We start from the raw sequence: 23,568 nt of genomic DNA on the forward strand, positions 1-23,568 counted from the left end.
ACTTATTTCATTTAGCATTATCTCCTCCAGTGCCGTCCATGTTGCAGCAAATGTTGAGAAATCATTCTTTTTGATAACTGAGTAATATTCCAGTGTATATATGGACCACATCTTCTTAATCTGTTGAAGGGCATCTCGGCTCCTTCCACGATTTAGCTATTGTGGACAGTTCTGCTATGAACATTGGGGTGCATATGGCCCTTCTCTTCATTATGTCTGTATCTTTGAGTGTTTGCCCTGTTTAGATGGATTATTTCACATAAATTAGATTCCACTTAGCTAGAAAGCCAAAAGCTCTGTTTTTCACTCCCTTCCTGCTCCTCTCTTTTGCCTTCATTCATACACCAAGGAGGATGGGACATCAGCAGCTCACCTTGCCTCTTAATCACATCCATACCCTCTTGCCCCATGTCCACATCAATCAGAGCTCCCTGAGTAATTTCTGAGCAGCACCATCAGTGTCCTGACAGTTACTCCATGTCCCCCAGACCCCCTGGAGTGCCCATTGGAGGACCTTTCCAGTGACAAGGCAGAGAAAGGGGTCCCATCTCTCCCCCAGGTAAGCTTGACTTCGTTCGAAATAGAAACCTTGCTTCATTTCTTTGTTTTGGGGCCCCTGACTCAACCACTGGTTCCCATCAGGTTTCTTAAAGAGAACAAAAGACTTGTACCAACAGTGTTTAGGGTGATGCCATCCTCATAGTGTTTTGCATTTTTTTAATTGCAGATGAATTCAGCAGGAAATAAAAGCATTCCATTTTTTTATAATCACTCATTGAGAAATAATCTACGTGATGAAAAAGGTGGGGCTTTCTTGTCTGCTTTGGTCTGGAGAGCCACCCTGATTCTGGGTTCTTGCTAGGAATGAAGGTTGAGTGTGTAGTGGGAGAAACCAACTGTCCAGTAAAGAACTATGACCATGTTCTACAGGCCCCAGAACAACTAGGTCATTTAGGTTGTGAGGTTTATGTGTGAGGGCTAAGGGGTGTCTATGTGGTGTCAATGTAAATGTGAGTGTATTGAGTATGTGTGTGTTTCCTCAGGAGGTATTTCCCACTTACACAGAACAATGCAAGTGTCAACTTTGCAAAATAATCTCCTCACCACTGAACACTTCACATACAATCCCGAATTCCTCCATCACCACAACTGTGCCTGGAAGTTTGTTGAATATTCCCTTCCTCAGATGGAGATAGAGCAGAAAAGACTGTCCCAGGTCTTGACCTCCTAAGGAGGAAAGTCAAAGTGTGGACCTAGGCCTGTATCCCCGTTGCTGATGCTCTGTGCTACTGATCTGCACTTATCACTCAGCTACGGGATCGTTAGTCACAGAGCAGGGGGGTTTCACCATCCGTGTACACTCCCAAAGTACTGAAGTGTACACATGTCCCAAACACTGACCACATTATAAGGTGGCCTCAATGGTCACATAACCCAGAACAACTATAGATGGATTTAACAGCCAGCTCTGGCATAGTCATTAGAGTGAAACTCACATAGAAAGTCCACATGCTCCTGGTCAGTCCACTGATTCTGAGAGCTAAGAGGCCCCATGTAGGACAGTGCAGAACAACAGCTGTCATAGCTGAGGTCATTGCTTGTACATGGCCCAGAGCAGTTAAGAATCAGGGAGATAATTTAATGTAATTTATGACATCACCATACCATGAGAAATGCTCAAATCCTGTAAGTCCATACCCAAGGTACAGTGGCAAATAGGAATTTAAAATAAAACTTGGCTTTTAGCTTGGTGCCCATCACCCTTGTTGCAAATCTCCTAAACAGCTGGGTTAGGGAGTGTCAGTGTTCACTCCGTGCCTCCTTTACTTTCCCCATTGTGCAATCTTGGCACCCTTGTCACAGATCATTTATCTATGTACGTGTGAGTTTATTTGGGGGCTCTCTGTTCCACTGGTCTGTCGGCCTGTTTTTATGCTAGTACCATTCTGTTGGATTACCGTAGCTTTGTAATATGCTTTAAAGTCAGGAAGTGTGGGGACTCCATCTTTGTTCTTCATTCTCAAGATTGTTTTGGTTATTAGGGGTCCTTTGTGGTTCCATATATATTTTAGGGTTTGTTTGTTTGTTTCTATGCAGTGACATTGGGATTTCTGTAGGTCACTTCCTCTAGGACCTGGTGGTTGACCTTCCTGTTTAGTGTCCCAGAATCTTAAGTTGTGCCTGTCATGTGTGCACGAGCCCAGAAATGCCTATACATGAATGATCAGATCAGGCCAGCAAACTACAACCAAGAAACAACCAGCGGAGGGCAAGTGACCTCTTTTTCATCTTTGGATTCTAGAACTGTGCTCTCCAGGGTGCTAGCCTCTAGCCACATGTGTCTGCTTATAATTAATTTTACACCAACATTCAGCGAATTAAAATAACACCACATTGCTCACTCACACTAGCCACATTTCAAATGTGCGCATACTAATTTGAATCTCAGGTGGTAAGTTTGGAGGTAAGAGCTGCAATGTGCCTGTAGAACTGAGAGTGTGAAAGCTGATTCATTCAGCATCTCTGTCTCATTCGAAGGTTTGTAACTGTGATCAATTCTTGTTGAAGGGCTCTGACTCCACCAAGTATAGAGAACTTCTGAGAACCCACAGGAAATATCAGGTTGATGCCGTATGACCCACACAGCCTCAACTAGAGGAGGAGGAAAGGGTGAGCCCCTCTAATTGATGTGTTTCTATATATCATATTTGGGTGTCTATAGATTTTCTTGTGGAGAGCATTCAAGATTCCAGCAGTGAGGAGGATGACTCTCCAGGTAGGGAACAACACTCAGGTAGGAAGCAATGCAAGAGGGTTCCGGGTACAGTTGGGTTGCACCTGCTGCTCTGGAGACTGAGGAAGGTGGATAAGAAAGCAGAAAGGGTAGGGAAATATATGTACAAGTCTAATTTGTTCATTTCATATTTTAATGACATATTAGTAAGAGGAATGGAGTCCATAGGCATCAGGTGTGCTGTGTTTGCAATCATTTTTGCTTTCCTATTTAAAAATTCTTTCCCATGGGGGCGCCTGGGTGGCACAGCGGTTAAGCGTCTGCCTTTGGCTCAGGGCGTGATCCCGGCGTTATGGGATCGAGCCCCACATCAGGCTGCTCCGCTATGAGCCTGCTTCTTCCTCTCCCACTCCCCCTGCTTGTGTTCCCTCTCTCGCTGGCTGTCTCTATCTCTGTCGAATAAATAAATAAAATCTTTAAAAAAAAAATTCTTTCCCCTGAAACCTGTACTTCCTTCTCTTTCCCACTGCCAGATGTCAAAGCTTAGGTTCTGTTTCATTAGCACCTCTTGGGATTTTGGTATCTTTCTTGTTATTAACCTTGATGGATGTAATCCTGTGCGACCCAACAGACACTTGAATCTGGATACAAAGTTCTAGCATGAGCCAGGAGGTAGATGAGAGGTCAACTCTCTCCCTTTTAACGTACAGGACTAGTAACATTATGTTCCTGTCCTGTTTGCTCCTCCTTAAAGGCCACTTCCATAGCTAGGTGAGTTGAAGAACCTTTCCTCTGCAATTATGCATATGCTCCAATGTCCTTTAGCTCATCCCAGCCTCCATACCTCACCCAAGTCTGAACTGTGAATGTGCTTCCATCTGAAAGAGGCCCATGTGCAGCTGCCCTGGAGACCCTCCATGGCCGGCAGGGATTCTAGAGGACTGTATGAGGAGCTGCTGGGCCTATTTCACACACCAGCTTTTACAGCCCTGCTGACCTGGTCACCTGGCATTGGCCACAGGACACGACCTCTCTCTGGGCAGCAGGGCAGGGAGTCGGTGCTCCTCTCAGAACCCACTGCCTCAGCCACACATTGGCCCTGCCCCCCACACCTTGGTCATGCCTACCCCAGGCCTGCCCAAAGCCCACCCTCCCAGTCCTTCCAAGGTTCAGGGCAAACTCTGGCAGGTAGTGTGGGTTTATGTGATCACATCAGCTGTAGAGCCCCTTGTCTATAAGTCTATAAGTTGCCCCACTTATAGACTAAGGGAATTTAGACAAGTTAGCTTACTTCTGATTTCATGTTCATGCTCTCTAGGGGGCTAGGAAACCTATGGGATTTTTTGAGAACGATCTTCAAGTAACTGCAATTACCCCAGGCACAGGACAGGTAGTATGTGGAACTCATTGCCATTCTCTCCCATAGGGCCCAACAAAACCCCAGTCCCATTACAGGTGCCCCCTGGGTTTGGATGGATTGGTTAATTGATCAATTGATTGATGAGGGAGGGTGGCAGTGTACCCATGATCATTCCTCCGGTGTCCCCATATTTTAAAATAACATGGCTGGTAGAGGCTGACACGGAGAAGGACGATGAACACTAAATAGTGGAGAGAAGTGGAAGGGGAGTACTGAGTCATGAGTACTGAGGAAGGCAACATCACACACAGAAATGCATGCGGATAGTGACTGCCTTCTTGTAAGGACAAGATGACACAGGAGTTCATTCATGGCCACAGTTATGAAATTTGAAGGCTGGAAAAAATATGTTGCAGATCACAGAGACCCATTCCCTCATTGCAGAGGTGAAGACAGAGTCATCCCCAGGTCGGCCTTTATCCTGCCAGGAGCAGTGGGTCCAAGTTCTCACCCCAACCCTGAGTGTCCCCGTCCTTTCCCAAGGCTTCCTCCTCCCCACTCCTACAATTATCCATGCACAGGATTACATGCAGGGAGCAAAACTGTGCATGCAATTTATTTCCTCTTTCCTCTCTTTTCACTTTGTTTTTGCTATCTATAAGCTCCTCTTTGTAGCTCTTCCCCCATTCCCTCTTTATAATTCTCATCCTGTAGTATGTGGTCTCATACAGGCACTTAAGGTCCTTGGATCAGTGTCTATAAAACCTCCTGCAGCCTACCTCATTCACATTCTTAGTGTTGCTCTGGCCCCTTACGCTGGGTCTGTACCACGGACTCCTGCTGCGCAGCCCTGAATGGCCCCAGCCAGGAGCTGGGCTGGGAGTCGGAAGGGTCCCTGCTGGAGGGGCCCCGGGAATTCTGGATCTGCTCTCAGCATCCTCCACTTAATGGTTACCTGCCCTGGGTGGCTCTGGTTATGCCTGATTCTTGTCTTCCTTTCAGCTGTGAACAAATTTTTTTGTAATGGACTCAAAAGAAGGAAAAGACAAAGCAAATTGGGGCAAAGAAGAACAGGAAGAGGAAATGTGAGTGCAGGGCACTTGGGATGAAAATGGTAAAGCAAACGAGTGCACATGTTCTCCGTTGCTTCCCTAACTTCCTTGTTGGCACCGCAGGAAAACCAACCAAACACTGGGGTGACCGCTGATGCATGCGGCCACAAAAGCGGAGACAGGGTGGTGGTAATAGTACATACAGGCAACATAACTACCTTCCAAGGACGCTGCCACACTCTTTCTGAGCTAATTATGTGTAATCGTTGTGCCTAGACTATACATGGAGTAGATGATTTTATTCATGTAACCTAATAAGTTAGATATTATTCTTAAGTCCTTCTATAGGAGGCTGCCAGGGTCCTGGAGATGCTCTGTGTGTCAAATTGGTGTTGGCAACAGATGCATTTATATTACAGGAAACCATAAAGCTAGACATTTAAGATTCGGGGACTTTACAATATGTAAAGTAAACATCAATTAAAAAACAAATGTAAAACTATTTTTTTCTACAAAACAAACTCAGGCACAGATCGTTTCCTCTGATTTCTACAAAGTGTTTTAGAAGTGATGCCACTCTCCGACATCCTCTTCCAGAGAACATATGCAGAGGGAACACACCTACACTGCTTTCATCAGATCAGGAGAATTTGGATGCCACCTAGCAATAGACATCACAGTAAAGGGAAATCACAGGTTAACTCTTCTGAACGTAGATGTCAAGATCCAAAACCAAACATCAGCGGTCTATAAATCCACAGAGTTTTTATAAAGGAATGAAACTGGGATTTCATGGAGTGATTTCCATTGGTTGATGTGAACAGGATTACTGGGTGTTTGGGTGCTGCCTGGGACAGTGGTGAGAAGGGACAATGCCATTGGGTTGGTGGAATGAACATTTGGTGGCAGAGGGAAGAAACTCTCTCCCTGCAACTGCAAGGTCTAGAGAAGGGTGAGGAGTCTACAGAGACTTCAGAGTTTGGGGAGCGGGAAGTGCACACTCAGAGTGTAGGCTCTGCCTGCTCAGGCTATTGCTCAGATCAGTGGTCAGAAGACAGTGGAGGACATGTCAGCTTCATCTATTAAACCAGCAAAGCACCAGTCCATCAGGTCACTTTCCTCATTAACTAGTGGTTCATCCAGGGTTGGTTCTTGAAGGCCAAGCTGATTCATTAGAGAGGAATTATATGTGCAAGTTGGCTTGGAAAATCCTGGGCTCTGGGCCACATAGGAGTCAAGCAGAGCACTGGTCACACCGTCGGTCTGCCTTGAGGCAGCTGATGTGTGATGACGTGGGAGGAGGAGGGATTTTCCCCCGACCTGTTAAGGGACTTCCTTTCAGGAAAATATCATAGCTTTTGGGTCAGAGATTGAAACGTTTGGGTGGAGGCATGTGCCCTTCTCTTGGCTCCAGCACCTTCTATGTTCTGACAGCAACTTTGGGGCAGGAAAATTTGGGGAATGGAGGGAGGGTAGCCCTTGGTTCAGAAGTCCAGCACATGATCTGGAGGACTCAGGGGAGGCGGTAGGGGTTGTTCAGGGATCTCTGTCCCCAAGGAAACAACTACTTTCCTATCTCAGATCTGTCATCAGCCTTGTGACTCCAGGCGTCATTTAAAATCTCTACAATTTAGAGCCATGAATCACAAAACAGGGGTCACAGCACCTACCCTGCATAACCCATGAGGATGATGGGGGATGACAGGAAATGATGACAGATACTCTCCATGAGCTGTAAAGCATCATGCCCATGTGAGGGCTGAAATGTCACCTTGCACCCTCCCCTGCCCTGTATCTGTTCGAGTTTCCTCTCCGGAGGCAGCCACTCCTGTATTCCTTGCTTATTCTTGCAGACAGTTAATGCTGGAACACTTACACAGCACTTACGCAGCACCGGTCATTTTCTCCAGGTGATGTCTGGACTGTCTTATATTAAGCTTCGTAAGGGAATACTAGTAAATAGGCCTCATGCCGCAGAACAGGGAACCAGGGACAAAGGGGTTAAGTAACTTTCCCAGGTACATGTGTCTTCTAGCATGAGTTGATACCAGCCACCAGACACCAGCTCTCATGCTCTCTCTCTCCGTCCCTGTGCTGTGCTGCCTTTCTACATTGTCTCATCCTCATGAAATCACAGCCCCATCACAGATCATAATACCCCTCTTTGCTCATAGAACAGAAGTGCAGCATAGGAATGAATGAATGTGCTCCCAGGGTCTTCTCTCAGCTGCATATCAACAGTTCTATTTTCAGTTTGTTTTCTAGGATTGTGGCTCAGGTTATAAAAAGAAAAAGATCATAAGGGATTCAAACACGGGATTCACAATATAACTATTTGTGTTTAAGAAGATCTGCTGGCTGTCCACTGTTCTGCTGGCTGTGCCCACAGTGGTTCAGCCACATTGAAATGGGCATCTGACCAAACAACATGGTAGGGCCACAAATATCACCCCCACTAACTACTCCATTGAAGGTGGCATGGGAGTAAAATCAGTAATTAGATTCAAGAAGAAGGACTGTGGTTTGTACAAAAGACACTGGATGTTGGAAAGGAAGGAGTGAGCAGGGAAGGTGCATACTCAAGGGCCAGTGTGGCTACTTCCTGCTCTCAGCCATGCCTTCCATAGTGGCTGCTCTGAGGGTGGGTCAGATAGTCAGGGAGACACTGGAGCTGTGTAGATTTCATCCACTAAGCCACAAAAGTCCAGCCTGGCAGACCCCTCTCCTAGTTAATGAACTGCTCATCATCCAAGTTTGGTCAGTTGAAGACGAAGCTAGTTCTTTGGGCAACTGTCACGTGGGCAGTTGGTTTAGAATGTCCTGGGTTCTGAGCCAGTTGGGAGGCAAGCAGACTACTGGTCATTCAGGGTGATCACCTGACCACCAGGGAGTCTCACTGAAAGGCAGCAGATAGAATCAAGTGCTGGGGGCAAGTGAGGGGAGATGGAGACATGCTCAGATCCCCCCACTCCATCAGGGGTTGTTCTTCATTTGGAGGAAAGACAATGTATTTTGAGTCAGGGATTGAAACACAGAGCCAGGAGTTGGGTCAGGATTTGAGCCATCCTCTTGGTGCAGGCACCTCCTTGACATACCAGGTGTCTGCCTGCAGAAACCTTGGGGCAAGAGGATATGAGCAAGGGAGTGAGGAAAGGGCTCAATTCAGGTGTCCAGGACCTGATCTCGTATTCAGGTGATCAGGGATCTCTATCTCCAGGGAACCGTCTGTATCCCCTGACTCAGAACCATCATTCAGTTGCAGTTGAGCTGCAACTCTGAGAAAGTCACTTAATCTCTAAATTTCAGTACCTGCACCATGAAATATGGATCTCAGCCCCTACTCCTCCCACCCTGTGAGCATCACAAGAAATGACTTTTCATTATTGGAAGTTGAATATTGAAGTCTCCAATTGTTGAGGGGTCTGTTTCTCTTCATTTTTGTCATTTTGTTTTATGTATTTTGGAGTTCTCTTGTAAAACGTTCATAATCTCGAAGGATGGGCCCTTTTGTCATTATAAAATGTCCTTTTTTTTTCTAGAAGAAAAATGTCATAAAAGTTTGTCTTATATTATCAAAGCCAGTCTCGTTCTCTTTTGGTTACTACTTGCTTAGCATTTATTTTCCTTTTATTTTCAACCTCTCTGTCTTAGACTTAAAGCGTGACTCCCTCATAGGCAGCAAATAGAGATTATAGGGTTTTTTTAAATCCATTCTGCCAATATCTGCCTCTGAATTGGAGTATATAATCCATGAATATTTCATTACTAATCAGCTAGCATTGGTATCTGTTTTTTGTTTTGGTTTGGTTTTTTGGCTGTATATGTCATCTCTTTTCTAATAGTCCTCCATTACCGGTTTTTTATGTTATGTTCTAGCGTACCGAATACATTTCCATGGTGCTTCTTTTGCTATATATTCTGGGTTATGTTCTTAGTAGCTTCCCTCAGATTATAATTAACACCTTAAATTATAACATTCTAATTGGATTAATACCAGATTAATTTCCATGGCATATAGAAACTACCTTCATGTAGATTCAATGCACACCCTCCCCTTATTGCCATGGTCATACAAATTATATCTTTATACACTGTGTGCTCGTCAGCATGTTTATAATATTGACTTCAGGTGGTGCCTTTTAAATCAGGAGAAAATAATACATTGTTTACAATTATACACATCTTACATACTTTTATATTTTTTATTTAAATTCATTAGCCAACATATACATACTTATATATTTACACTTTCTTGTATATTAACCTATGCAACTCTTTATTTCTTCATGTAGATTTAAGTTACTCTGTTGTCTTTTCATTTCAGCTTGAAGGGCCCTTAGTATTTCTTTGTAGGCCTTGTGAAAGCAGTGGGTTCTCTCAGATGTTATCTGGGAATGTCTCAACGTCTCCTTTATTACTGAAAGACATCTGCTAGATGCAGAGCTCTTGGCTGACAGTTCCTGTCTTTTGGCACTTTTCATGTCATCCCACTGCCTTCTGGCCTCTGGTTTCTGATGAAAATTAGCCATAAAATTGAGGAGCCTTTGTAAATGATTAGTTGCTTTCATGATTTTCTCTTTGTCTTTGGCCTTGAACAATTTTCTTATGAGGTGGGTTTATCCTGCTTGGACTTTTTTGAACTTCTTGAATATTTTTATTAATGTTTCTCATGAAATTTGGTGAGATTTTGGCTATTGTTACTTCACATATCTTCACTGTCCCTCTCTTTTATTTATTTTATCTTTTACTTATTTTATATTTCATTCCCTGTCTTTTATTTTTCTGGGGACTTTTCTTTGTGCATATGTTGGCATGCTTATTGTATTATACAGGTCCGCGAGGCTCTGCTATTTTTTTCTCCCATCCATATTTTTTAACTCACTGTTCATCAGACTGGATCTCTATTAATCTATCTTCAAATTTTTGTCTTTTTCCTGCTCAAATCTGTTGTTCAGCTTTGTTGTGGCTTTGTGTCTCCCCAAATTATACATTAAAGTTGTACCCCACAGTACCTGTGAAAGTATCCTTATTTGGAAATAAGGTCTTTGCAGATATAATCAAGATAAGGTTACACTGGATTAGAGTGTGCCCTGATTGAATGGCTGCTGTCCTTATAAGAGCAGGGAGGTTTGGACACACAGACACAGAGGGGAGAAAGCCACCATGTGATGACAGAGGCAGGGTTTAGAGTGATGCAGATGCAATCCAAGGAAAGCCATGAATTTCCAGAAACTACCAAAAGATAGCAAGGGGCAAGGAAAGATAGTTCTCTAGCTCTTTCAATAGGAAGCAGAGCCTAAGTTATAGCTTGACTTCAGATTTCCAGTCTTCAGACGTGTGAAAGAGTAAATTTCTATTGTTTTAGCCCATGTAGAGTGTAGTAATTTCTTACAGCGGTCCTAGGAAGTGAATACAAGCCCCTTTAGTGACATTTTCAGTTGTTACTATACTTTTCAACTCCAGAATATCTGTTTCTCTTTTATAATTCACATCTTTTTTATTGTTATTCTCTACTTGGAGAGATATAATTCTCATACTATGTTTTAGTTCTTTAAATATCATTTCCCTTAATTCTTTACATATACTTAAAAGAGCTGATACAAAGTATCTGTCTCGTAAGTCCAGTGTCTGGACTTTGCTTAGGGACAGTGTGTATTCATTGCTTTTTTCTCCTTGTATATCACCTTATGTGTGGGGGACAGCCCAAGAGCACCTCCAACATCCGTCCCTCTAGAAAGACTAACTGAACTCAGTATATAGCCATCCTGATAGTTATGATTTATTACAGTGAAAGCACACTAAGCAAAATAAGCAAAGGGAAAGGTGCATGGGAGGTTCAGAGAAAACCAGCCACAAGCTTTCAAGAGAACTGCTCCAGTGGCATCACAAAGGTACACTTCATTCCTCCAGCAATAAAGTGTGAAACATCTTCCAGGAAAGCTCATTAGAGACTTTGTACTCAGAGGTTTTTAGTGGGAACTGGTCATTTAGGCACCCTCTGCCTCGCACATACCTGAATTTCAGAGTTCTATCAGCAAAGATAGGTTCTGCATAAACCGCAGGGTTTGCACCAACAGTCTAGGCACAGCAAGCCCCACTTACCAGAGAATGGTGGGGACCCTCTTGATTCCAAGTTCCCAGACTTCAGACAGGGTCAGTCTGACAAGCAGGCCTGTCATAGGAAAGCACACTTGGCCCGGGTATGCCAACTTTTTTCTGCACAGACTTCTGGTTTCCCTGCAGGTATCTTGTTACTGGGGAGGGGGACTGTAAATTGGTTATTTAAAATAATATATGACAACTCTAGAAATCGGATTCTCACTCTTCCCTAGGATTTGTTGGCTTTGCTATTTTTTGTCATTGCTTTCTCATTAGTGACTTTAATGAACTAATTCTCCAAAGTCTGTATTCTTTGTCACGTGTGACCACTGTAGTCCCTGCTCAGCTCTATGGTGGTCAGCTATTGGCCGGAGAGAGATCTCACGAACAGCCTAGAACTAAGTCGTTCAGTCTTTGTCGAAGGGCTTCGTGAGCATGTTGAATCGTATCTTCAAAATTCAGCTGGTAGCTGAAAACCTTCACTGTTGCTTGTGCAGAACATCCAGGTCAGGCAGGGGGAGAGCTAAGGGCCTTCTAGGGTCTCTCCTGGGTATGCTTACAGTGTTCTAGATTCGTAAGAATAAGTCAGAACTTTTCAGATCCCCTCATGGAAATCTCATTTTTTGGTGGTCCTTGTAAGCTTTCTATTACTCTATTGTTTGCTCCAACTAATATCTATCACTTTAACCAACCAACCACAAGTTAAGCAACTGCCTATAATTTCTTTTTTGACAATTATGCTGGGAAAAGGCTTTTTGTTCTGGGCAAGCTCCAAGTGAGATTAAACACAAACAGTCAAACAAGTAGGGTCTTGCAGACATCCCTCAGACCCATTAGTGGTAATTCTCTAGAAATGAGGTTTTGAGGGAGCTCCGGACCCATTCTGTTCTCTCCAGTGGCTGCCGCATTGCTGTTTTTCACTGTGAACATGGGCTTTAGTTTTCTGAACTACTCTGCAGCCACAGGGCAGGGGATGGGACTAGGCCATGTTAAAACAGCACAAAACTCATGGTTCTGACTGAGACTCACCTGTTTTTTTTCCTCCCTCTTCCACCAGTATCAACATTCCCTCTACTGCTGCAAGTTTGAGTTTATTTCCAGAGTTCTTAAGATGTTGGTGGCAATTTTTGCCAGTTTCCTCATTGATTTTTTTTTGAGGAGAGAATTTTTGGAGGTCTTTAAGCTGCCATTTGCACTAAAGTCACTCACCACATCATACTCTTTTGAATATCCTCAAGCCACAGTCCATGACTGATTATCCTCAGGTGTTTGCAGGAATCACAGTTCAACGTAAACTGTGTCTCAGAGAGACTCCTCATGCAGTTGTGTGCACACTGTTAGGTCACAGACATGAAACTCAACTTCAAAATAGAGCGTCACTTTAAAAGGAATTACATTTTAAAAAAATAAAAGAATTTTCTTAAAATCGTATACTGAATAATATGACGTGGCACCTCTGGATAATAGTGACCAACCAGATCCTCAGGTTGAATTTAGGTCATTAAACAGGGCTTTGTTGTTATATTCTTCCTCCAACTTAAAAAAAACTGAAGCTTATCATATGCACAATTTTGTAATGGTAGAGTTTGGATATTTAATATATGTATGATTTCTTGAACTTGTAAATTTACTTAATTCATCTTCACAGTCATAGAGAAAGTTATTTGGGAATAAAATCAATTATCTTTGGCCATGTATATTTTACTTATCTTGATAAGGCTTGTACTATATAGAAAGAAAACATGAAGATATACAGAGATTCCAAGATATGGTGTAAAGCTGCCTATCATTCTAAATCCACACTGTATCTTTAAAATATATGTACAGGCACCGGGGGGGGGGCTCAGTCGTTAAGCGTCTGCCTTCGGCTCAGGTCATTATCCCAGGGGCCTGGGATCGAGCCCCGCATCGGGCTCCCTGCTTGGCGGGAGGCCTGCTTCTTCCTCTCCCACTCCTCCTGCTTGTGTTCCCTCTCTCGCTGTCTCTCTCTCTGTCAAATAAATAAAATCTTTAAAAAAAAATAAAAAAAATACATGTAAAATTGCTCCAAATTGCCCAAGGCCTCGCTAGAGCAGTCAAGAGGAAGTAGCTGATTTTCATCATCCTGTTTGCCTGGAGACCACTCCAGACACGTACATCACACTGACGTGTGTGCAGCAGACGGGTTGGGAAGGACTCGGCTTCTCGCTGGGCCTCATGTCACAGTGGAGTCTGAGCCTCACGACAGCATTACTGTGGCTTTGAGTTGACCGCACTGAGCTGTGTCTAGGCAGCATGCGGTTTGCTTGGTTGGTTACGAGTTGTCTGTTGACTGTGAAACAGCTCCAGTCACATTGACCTCCCATCGCCTCGTCCTCAAACTTTCCTCATCACCTCCTGATTCCATCCATACGATGTTCTTTCTGCAGGCATCACCTCCTCCTCCACTGCCCACTCCAGTCACTACCCAGGCTGCACCCCAAGTTACCCTGAATGCATTCCTCAGATAGGGGTTCAGTCAGCCCCTCTTCCAGAGAACCTCCCAAAATCTCTCTACTAGAGCTGTGCCCAGGTCATCTTTTTCAGGGATCTCCTATTAGTTGAACTTTTTATTGTGTGGTTATTTTATGTATATCTTCCCAAGAATAATTAGGATCCATGGAGGGAGAGAATGTGAAGTTCTTACCAGTAATCCTGCACATACCTCCTTGCACCTGGTGAACGGGACAGAGATTCTCCAGAGACAGTGCAGTGAGGACAACACGTTGCAGTGGGGAGGGTGCAGGATCTGAATCTGCATGGTCTGCACCATGCCTCGCTCTGCCATTCACACCACATGACACACAGCAGGATCAAAAAACATTTCTAGGAGAAGTCTCCTCATGTCGAAAACAGGACTAACAGTCATTCCTCAAGGGGGCATTTGTGAGGAGAGAGAGAAGTTGTATTCATGTAAGATCTTGGGATGTATCTGTCATGCTACCCTTCACTAAATGTTGGTTGGTGGCCTACTGACAGCCTAGTCTCACATTACTGGGTCATGTCCTCTGAGCAAATCATGATCACTCAGAGAGGCATGCGCCTCTCTGCAGCTCTGAGATCCTTGTCTTGTCACAGCTGTCTCTCTCCCTTGTCACAGTCAACCCCAGTCAACCTATGTTATGGGCATTATTTTCTCAGTTCTTTCTTTTGTGTCTGACATTTTGTCTTTTTCCCTGCCACTTTTTCTTAAAACATGGGTGGCTACAGCTGGATGTCTCTCCTGGAATCTAGAGGATGTAGGATACATAGTAGCACTGCGGTGTCACTGCCCTCCCGGCCAGGTTGACCATGGTCTCTCAGGGTTTTTCCAAAGACCCACCCTCAGGGGTCTTCCACATGTCCTAAGCAGTCAATGCATTTGTTCATTTAGTCCAAACTTGTAAAATAAGTTTGGTCACCTCTGCATGCAGCCTACCTGCAAAGGAGTTAAGTGACTTGTCCAAATTGAGGCAAAAAAGCATGGTTAATCCTATAGTCACGGAAGACATGGGATGAGTCATCAAGACAATTTCCTAGAGAAAAGAACTCACACATGAATCCTTAGAGGTCACTTCTTACATCGATCTATTCAATGAACACATCATTCTAAATATACTCAGTTTTCCGTTGAATAGGACTTTTCACAACTAACTGAAGCAGCATGCATCACCAGAACACCAGAGGGAGCTAAGTGCGGGGGCTTCAGAGGGTCACAGTTTTGAGGACAGCATTCATCCTGTGCCAAAGTCCAATGACGCACTGCGAGCCCAGTGCGAGACACAGCACCTCTCTGTCCAGGAGACCCCGACACTGAGATTCCCGAGACGGTGTAGACTGTGCCCAGGGCCCTGAAATGGAAAGAGACACAGGGATGGTGAGTCTGAGGTCATATGATGTCTATAAGAAGGAAGTGGCAGGGCCTCCCCTGATCCACTGTCAACAAATCACCTGAGCAGAGAGTGAGAGGAGTGGGGAGGAAAGAGGACGAGGCTGTGATGGAAAGACCCTTCGAGTTCTGCTTCCTGTGGGGCCCAAAGTCGATTTTACCTACTTGCCCCACTCAAAGGGAGGACAGGGAAGTCATGCAGATCCTTCCCCTCCCCTTGATGGCCTCCCACAGCTGATGTACCCCAGGGGTTTGTGGCAAGGCAGGCCCACAACTCCTCCTGCTGTGTTAGGGCCAGATGTACATACAGAAGGGGACCTTGGAGAGAGAGTTGCATGCCCATCCACCTGTCCACTATCCCCTCCTCCCAGAGTGGGGTCTCTTCACTGCCCAGGAGCCTCCTCTTAAGACTGCAGCCTCTTCCACAGCCTTGCACTCAGTGAAGTGACCTCCACAGCTTCTTCCTCCATTGTAGATCACTGTAGAGGGGGATCCAGAGGGAACCCAACCTGAGAGAGAACTTGTTCCAGATTCAGAACAGCAGAAGGGGCCCCTGGGTAGCGCAGTCGTTAAGCGTCTGCCTTCGGCTCAGGGCGTGATCCCGGCGTTCCGGGATCGAGTCCCACATCGGGCTCCTCTGCTGGGAGCCTGCTTCTTCCTCTCCCACTCCCCCTGCTTGTGTTCCCTCTCTCGCTGCCTATCTCTCTCTCAAATAAATAAATAAAATCTTAAAAAAAAAAAAAAAAGAACAGCAGAAGGACCAAAGACCATGACAGATCAGCCAAGACCAACCCACTTTCCACTGAGTCAGGGGGATCCCCTTCACCTCATCCTGTGTTGCTCTCTCTCCATCATTCCTGATTGGGGGACAAAATAGGGAAGGCCTCAAGGACAGGGAGAGAGAGCTAAGCACATCTTGTGGGTGCTCCACTCTGAGGAATGGGAGGGACCGCCCAGCCCTCTTTGGCACACGCCAGTTAACCTCTGCCTGATACTGGACCCAAGGGTTGATTGGGTCTGTTGTTTGGGTGTACACATATAGTATCAGGAAATTGGAGGGAAGCAGAACTTTCAAGGGAAGAAGAGGGACTCTGCATTTTTTTCCCAGAGCAAAGCTGGTTCCAGTCACTAACATAATAATCCACACCAATACTTCCAGTGCAGGACTGAGTGATCTGACCAAAAGCTCCAGAAATTGTGGACAGCTGGGTCAGGAAACCATACCCAGGATCTTAGAAATGGGGGTGCATCAACCACACAGTATCAGAGAACCAGAGGAGAAAGGACGGCCCCCATTACACTACTCCAGAACTCAGCAGCAGCCACTTGCCCACAAAATGACAGCAATAACTCTGGACAGTGAGAAGGTACAGACAGCCAACAGGTTTTTATCTCACTTCCCTGTGGGCCTTGAGGACAATGTAGGCATCAAGCTGCTGTCCCACACTAAGCAGTAATAATCAGCCTCTTTTCCAGGCTGAAGCCCAGAGATCAAGAAGCCTGGCTGCCTGACCTGGAGCCCAGGAAGCTCTTCTGAGAGGCAATTGCAAATCTGGGGGTCAGGAGTTTGGCAGCAAAGCCCAGGTGTTGCTGAAGCTGAGCTGCTCCCCTAGTGCACGTGCTGGTGGCCATCTCTCCTTGGCCCTTGGACACTGAGGGTGGCTGAGTCAACCCCACCTGGACCACAGACCCTGGCACGGGGGAGGGACAAGTAGAACAGTGAGTTGGGTGAATGAGGGAGTGGACCAGAGCTGAATGAGGGGCCCCCCACAAATCTTCCACCCAGAAAAGTTCAGCTCTCATCTGTGCAGAAAGTGAGGAGCACAATGAGAGGGGCACAGGTCGTGTATAGATGCTCAAGAGCTCTGCTCCCTGAGATTCCAGAAAGGGGCAACCCTAAGACCCTCTTATTCTCTCCCTAGGCACCATGGGGAGATGGGCTCCTGCATTCATATATGTCCCTGCTCCTTGACACTCAGCCCTGGGTACCATCTCTAGCAGAATGATGCCCCCCACAAATGTCCATGTTCTAATCCTTGGAATCTGCCCACGTGTTGCCTTACATGGGGAAGGGGAATTAAAGTTGCAGATGGAATTAGGTTGCCAATCAGCTCACATTAAAATCAGGAGATGATCCTGGATTATCCAAGTGGTCACAAGGTCATTAAAAGTGGAAGTGCAGCAGAAGAGTCCACTAGGATGTGGGGCAGTCAGTCAGCTATTGCTGGCATTAGAGGTGGAAGGGGCAACTAAGCAGGGAGTGTAGACAACCTCTAGAAGCTAGAAAAAGCCAGGAACCAGATTCTCTCCCAGCGCCTCCAAAAAGGAACACCCTACAGACGTATTTATTTTAGTCCAGTGAGGCCCATATGAGACTCTAACCTGCAGAAGTGTAAGACACTATATTTATGAGGTTTGAAGGCAATACATTTGTGGTAATTGGTTACAGCAATGGGAAACTGATACAGTAATTCCCAAGTCAATGGACTGAAGAAGAAGAATCTTGATCATTTCAGCAGATACAGAAAAAGCACTTAGGACAATTCAACATACATTCAAGATTTTAAAAACTCTCAGCAAAATAAGAATTAAGAAAGACTTTGTCAACTTGATGAAGGACACTTACAGTTTATAGTTAACATAATAGTGATGGAAGATAAAATTATTTCCTCTGAATTCAACACGACACAGGAGTTGGTGACTATCATAACAAATACTAGGGTCATCTACTGATTTCATTTCCTTTGGATGTATCCCTAGATATGTGATTACTGGATCATATGGTGGTTCTATTTGCAATTATCTGAGGAAACTCAGTACTGTTTTCCATAATGGCTGTACCATTTTACATTCTCACTAACAGTATATGAATGTTCAAATTTCCATTTTCTTACCAACATATATATAAACCATCCTAACAGGTGACATGATATTGTCCTTTGATTTGGATTTCTCTGATGATTAATGATGCTGAGCTGCTTTTCATATGTCTGTCAGCCATTTGTATTTCTTCATTGGAAAAATGTCTATTGAAATATTTAGCCCATTTTTATGTTGGGTGAAACACTTTCTTAAAAGATTCATTTATTTTGAGAGAGCGAGAGAAAGCACAAGAGGAGGGAGGGTCAGAGGGAGAAGCAGACTCTGCTGAGCAGGGAGCCTGATGTGGGACTTGATTCCAAGACTCCAGGATCATCACCTGAGCAGAAAGCAGATGCTTAACCAACTGAGTTATTCAGGTGCCCCTGGATTAAACACTTTTATTTTAATGATTAGTAGCAGTTTCTTATATATTTTGGATATTAGCCTCTTTTTTATTTTTTAAAGATTTTATTTTTTAGAGAGAGAGTGAGCAAGTAGTAGGTGGGGCAGAGGACAAGGTAAAGAATCTCAAGCAGAATCCAAAATGAGTATGGAGCCCAAAGCAGGGCTTGAACTCATAACCCTGAGATCATGCCCTAAGCTGAAATCAAGAGTTGGATGCTTAATCAGCTGAGCCACCCAGGGCCCCTAGTCTCTTTTCTGATACAAGGTTTGCAATTGGATTCTCCCATTCTATAGACTGCCTTTTCATTCTGTTGAATGTTAGACTATCCTTTCCTCATTGTGTACTCTTGGCACCCTCATCAAAGATCATTTATCCATGTATGTGTGAATTTATTTGGGGGCTCTCTCTTCTGTTCCATTGCTCTAGCTACCTGCTTTTTTTTTTTTAAATTAATGTATAGTATATGTTTCAGAGGTGAAGTTTAGTGATTCATCAGTTGCATATAATACCCAGTGCTCATTACATCACGTGCCCTCCTTAATGCCCATCACCCAGTTACCCCATCCGCCCACCCAACTCCCCTTCCGCAACCCTCAGGTTGTTTCCCAGAGTCAAGAGTCTCATAAGGTTTGTCTTTCTCTGATTTCTTACCCTTCAGTTTGCAAAGAGCAATGGACAGATGATCTAAGCAGAAGATCAACAATCAACAAGATCTCACTCTTTGCATCAAAAAACAAGGGCTTTGGATGACACACTGGACCCGATGGACTTTAGAGATATATTCAGAGCACTTCATCCTAAAGGAGCAGAATGCACATTCTTCTCAAGTGCACATGGAACATTCTCCAGAATAGATCACATACTGGGTCACAAATCAGGTCTCAACAGGTACCAAAAGACTGGGATGGTTCCCTACATATTTTCAGACCACAATAATGTAAAACTTTTTTTTTCTTTTTTCTTAAGATTTTATTTATTTATTCGACAGAGACAGAGACAGCCAGCGAGAGAGGGAACACAAGCAGGGGGAGTGGGAGAGGAAGAAGCAGGCTCATAGTGGAGGAGCCTGATGTGGGGCTCAATCCCATAACGCCGGGATCACGCCCTGAGCCGAAGGCAGACGCTTAACAGCTGTGCCACCCAGGTGCCCCCACAATGCTGTAAAACTTAAAGTCAACCATAAGAAAAAATTTGGAAGACCACAAATACATGGAGCTTAAAGAACATCTTTTTTTTTTTTTAAGATTTTATTTATTTATTCGACAGAGACAGCCAGCGAGAGAGGGAACACAACCAGGGGGAGTGGGAGAGGAAGAAGCAGGCTCACAGCGGAGGAGCCTGATGTGGGGCTCGATCCCATAACGCCGGGATCACGCCCTGAGCCGAAGGCAGACGCTTAACCGCTGTGCCACCCAGGCGCCCCAGCTTAAAGAACATCTTACTGAAGAATGAAGGCGCCAAGCAGAAAATTAAAGAATTAAAAAAAAAAATGGAAGCAAATGAAAATGAAAACACGACAGTTCAGAACCTTTGGAATGCAGCAAAGGTAGTCCTAAGAGGGAAGTATATAGCAATACCGATCTTTCTCAAGAAACAAGAAAATTCTCAAATACACATCCTAACCTTACTCCTAAAGGAGATGGGGAAAAAACCCAGCAAATAAAGCCTAAAGCCAGCAGGAGAAGAGAAATAACAAAGATTAGAACAGAAATCAATGATATAGAAATCAAAAGAACAGTAGAACAGATCAACAAAACTAGGAGCTCATTCTTTGAAAGAATAAGATTGATAAACCCTAGCCAGACTTATCCAAAAGAAAAGAGAAAGGACTCAAAATCACAAACGAAAGAGGAGAGATCACAACCAACACTGAAGAAATACAAACAATTATAAGAACATATTATGAGCAATTATGTGCCAACAAACTTGGCAATCTGGAAGAAATGGATGCATTCCCAGAAACATATAAACTACCAAAGCTGAAACAGGAAGAAATAGAAAACCTGAACAGACCCATAATCAGCAAAGAAATTGAAGCAGTAATTAAGAATCTCCCAACAAACAAGAGTCCAGGACCAGATGGCCTACCAGCGGAAACCAAACATATAAAGAAGCATTAATAACTTATTCTCCTGAAGCTGTTTCAAAAAATAGAAATGGAAGGAAAACTTCCAAACTCTTTCTATGAGGCCAGCACTACCTTGATCCCCAAACCAAAGACCCCACCAAAAAGGAGAATTACAGACCAATATTCCTGATGAACATCGATGCAAAAATTCTCACCAAGATACTAGCTAATAGGATCCAACAGTACATTAAAAGGACAATTCACCGTGACCATTTAGGATTTGTTCCTGGGCTGCAAGGATGGTTCAACATCTGCAAATCAATCAATGTGATACACCACATTAATAAAAGAAAGGTCAAGAACCATACGATCCTCTCAATTGATGCAGAAAAAGCATTTAAGAAAATACAAAATCTTTTCTTGATAAAAACTCTCTGCTGTGTAGGGATAGAGGGAACATGCCTCAGCATCATAAAAGCCACATATGAAAAACCCATGGCAAATATCATCCTCAATGGTGAAAATCTGAGAGCTTTTCCCGTAAGGTCAGGAACATGACAAGGCTGTCCACTCTCACTGCTGTTGTTCCACATAGTACTGGAAGTCCTCGCCTCAGCAATCAGACAACAGAAAGAAAAGACATCCAAACTGGCAAAGAAGAAGTCAAACAAGGTACTCTATGGAGAAAGTCCCAAAGACTCCACCCAAAAATTGCTAGGACTCATACAGGAATTCAGCAAAGTGGCAGGATATGAAATCAGTGCACAGAAGTCAGTTGCATTTTGATACACTAAGAATGAGGCAGATGAAAGAGAAGGCATCGATCCCATTTACAGTTGCCCAAAAAACCCATTAAATTACCTAGGAATAAACAGAACCAAAGAGGTAAATTGTCTGTACTCTGAAAATTATAGAACCTTATGAAAGAAATCAAGGAAGACACAAAGAAATGGAAAAACATTCCATGCTCATGGATTGGAAGAACAAATATTGTTAAAATGTCTATGTTACCCAAAGCAATCTACACATTCAACACAATCCCTATCAAAATACCATCAGCATTTTCCATAGACCCAGAGCAAACAATCCTAAAACTTGTATGGAACTAGAAAAGACCCCAAATAGCAAAAGTAATATTGAAAAAGAAATCCAAAGCTGGAGGCATCATGATTCCAGACTTCAAGCTATATTACAAAACTGTAATCATCAAGACAGTATGGCACCGGCACAAAAACAGACACATAGATCAATGGAACAGAACAGAGAATCCAGAAGTGGACCCTCGACTCTATGGTCAATTTATCTTCCACAAAGCAGGACTGAATACCCAATGGAAAAAAGACACTCTCTTCAACAAATGGTGTTGGGAAAATTGGACAGCTACATGCAAAAGAATGAAACTTGACCACTCTCTCACACCATACACAAAGATAAACTCCAAATGGATGAAAGACCTAAGTGTGAGACAGGAATCCATCAGAATCCTAGAGGAGAGCATAGGCAGCAACCTCTAGGACAGCAACCTTTTTCATGACACATCTCCAAAGGCAAGGGAAACAAAAGAAAAAATGAACTTGTGGGACTTCATCAAGATAAAAAGCTTCTGCACAGCCAAGGAAACAGTCAAAAAAAGTAAGAGGCAGCCCACGGAATGGGAGAAGATATCTGCAAATGTCTTAATCAGATAAAGGGCTAATATCCAAAATCTATAAAGAACTTATCAAATTCAACACCCAAAGAATAAATAATCCAAGCAAGAAATGGGCAGAAGACACGAATAGACATTCTCCAAAGAAAACATACAAATGGACAACAGACACATGAAAAATGTTCCATATCACTTGGGAAATACAAATCAAAATCATAATGAGATACCACCTCATTAACAAGTCAGGAAATGACAGATGTTGGCAAGGATGAGGAGAAAGGGGAACCCTCTTGCCCTGTTGGTGGGAATGGAAACTGGTACCTAATTCTGGAGAAGAATTTGGAGGTTCCTCAAAAAGTTAAAAACAGAACTTCCCTATGACCCAGCAATTGCACTACTAGGTATTTATCCCAAAGATACAAATATAGTGACCCGAAGGGGCACCTGCATCCCAATGTTTATAGCAGCAATGTCCACACCAGCCAAACTATGGAAAGAGCCCAGATGTCCATTGACAGATGAATGGATAAAGAAGATGTGGTATATATGGAATGGAATGTATATACGTGGTATGTATAATGGAATACTACTCAGCCATCAAAAAAATGAAATCTTGCCATTTGCAATGATGTAGATGGAACTGGTGGGATTACGCTAAGCAAAATATATTAATCAGAGAAAGACAATTATCATATGATCTCATGCATACGTGGAATTAAAGAAACAAAACAGAGGATCATAGGGGAAGAGAGGAAAAATACAACAAGATGAGAGAGAGGGAGACAGGCCATAAGACGCTCTTAATCATAGGAAACAAACTGAGGGTTGCTGGAGGGGAGGTGGTGGGGGATGGGGTAACCGGGTGCTGGGCATTAAGGAGGGCACGTGATGTAATGAGCACTGTGTATTATATGAGACTGATGAATCACTGGCCTCTACCTCTGAAACAAATAATACATTATATGTTAATTAATTGGATTTAAATAAAAAAATAAAGAGCACCCTTGCATAAAAATAAACCAACAAACAGACAGACAGACAGACAGAAAGTAGACCAGTGATTACCTGGTGACGGGACGGTTGGGGGAGGGAAGGATTGTAAGGGCATCAGGGAATTTTTTGAGAATGATGACTATGTTCATTATCATGGGTATATACATGTGTCAAAACTCATCAAATTGGGTTTGTTTAAAAAAGTCTTCCCCTATGGACTCTGGGAAACAAACTGAGGGTTTCAGAGGGGAGGGGGTGGGGGATTGGGCTAGGCCGGTGCTGGGTATTAAGGAGGGCACGTATTGCATGGAGCACTGGGTGTTATACGCAAACAATGAATCATGGAACACTACATCAAAAACTAATGATGTACTGTATGGGGAATAACAAAACATAATAAAAAATTAAAAAAAAAAATTCCCATTATCCTGGCAAGAGAGAACCCATCCCTGATCCATCA

At 43.7% G+C, this 23,568-nt stretch overlaps 1 long non-coding RNA gene across 2 annotated transcripts; it reads left to right on the plus strand.

Moving 5' to 3' along the window:
• Positions 1-565: 565 nt before the first annotated feature.
• Positions 566-22,859, plus strand: LOC130543870 (uncharacterized). Of its 2 annotated transcripts, none has more exons than XR_008959569.1 (2): positions 566-2,776; positions 5,097-22,859. It is a non-coding gene; the product is annotated as an uncharacterized LOC130543870 (long non-coding RNA). The 2 variants fall into 2 exon arrangements; XR_008959570.1 differs by having other exon boundaries at positions 566-2,670.
• Positions 22,860-23,568: the final 709 nt, after the last annotated feature.

The sequence above is a fragment of the Ursus arctos genome, unplaced genomic scaffold, assembly GCF_023065955.2.
Source record: "Ursus arctos isolate Adak ecotype North America unplaced genomic scaffold, UrsArc2.0 scaffold_16, whole genome shotgun sequence".
NCBI classification, from domain to species: Eukaryota; Metazoa; Chordata; class Mammalia; order Carnivora; family Ursidae; genus Ursus; species Ursus arctos.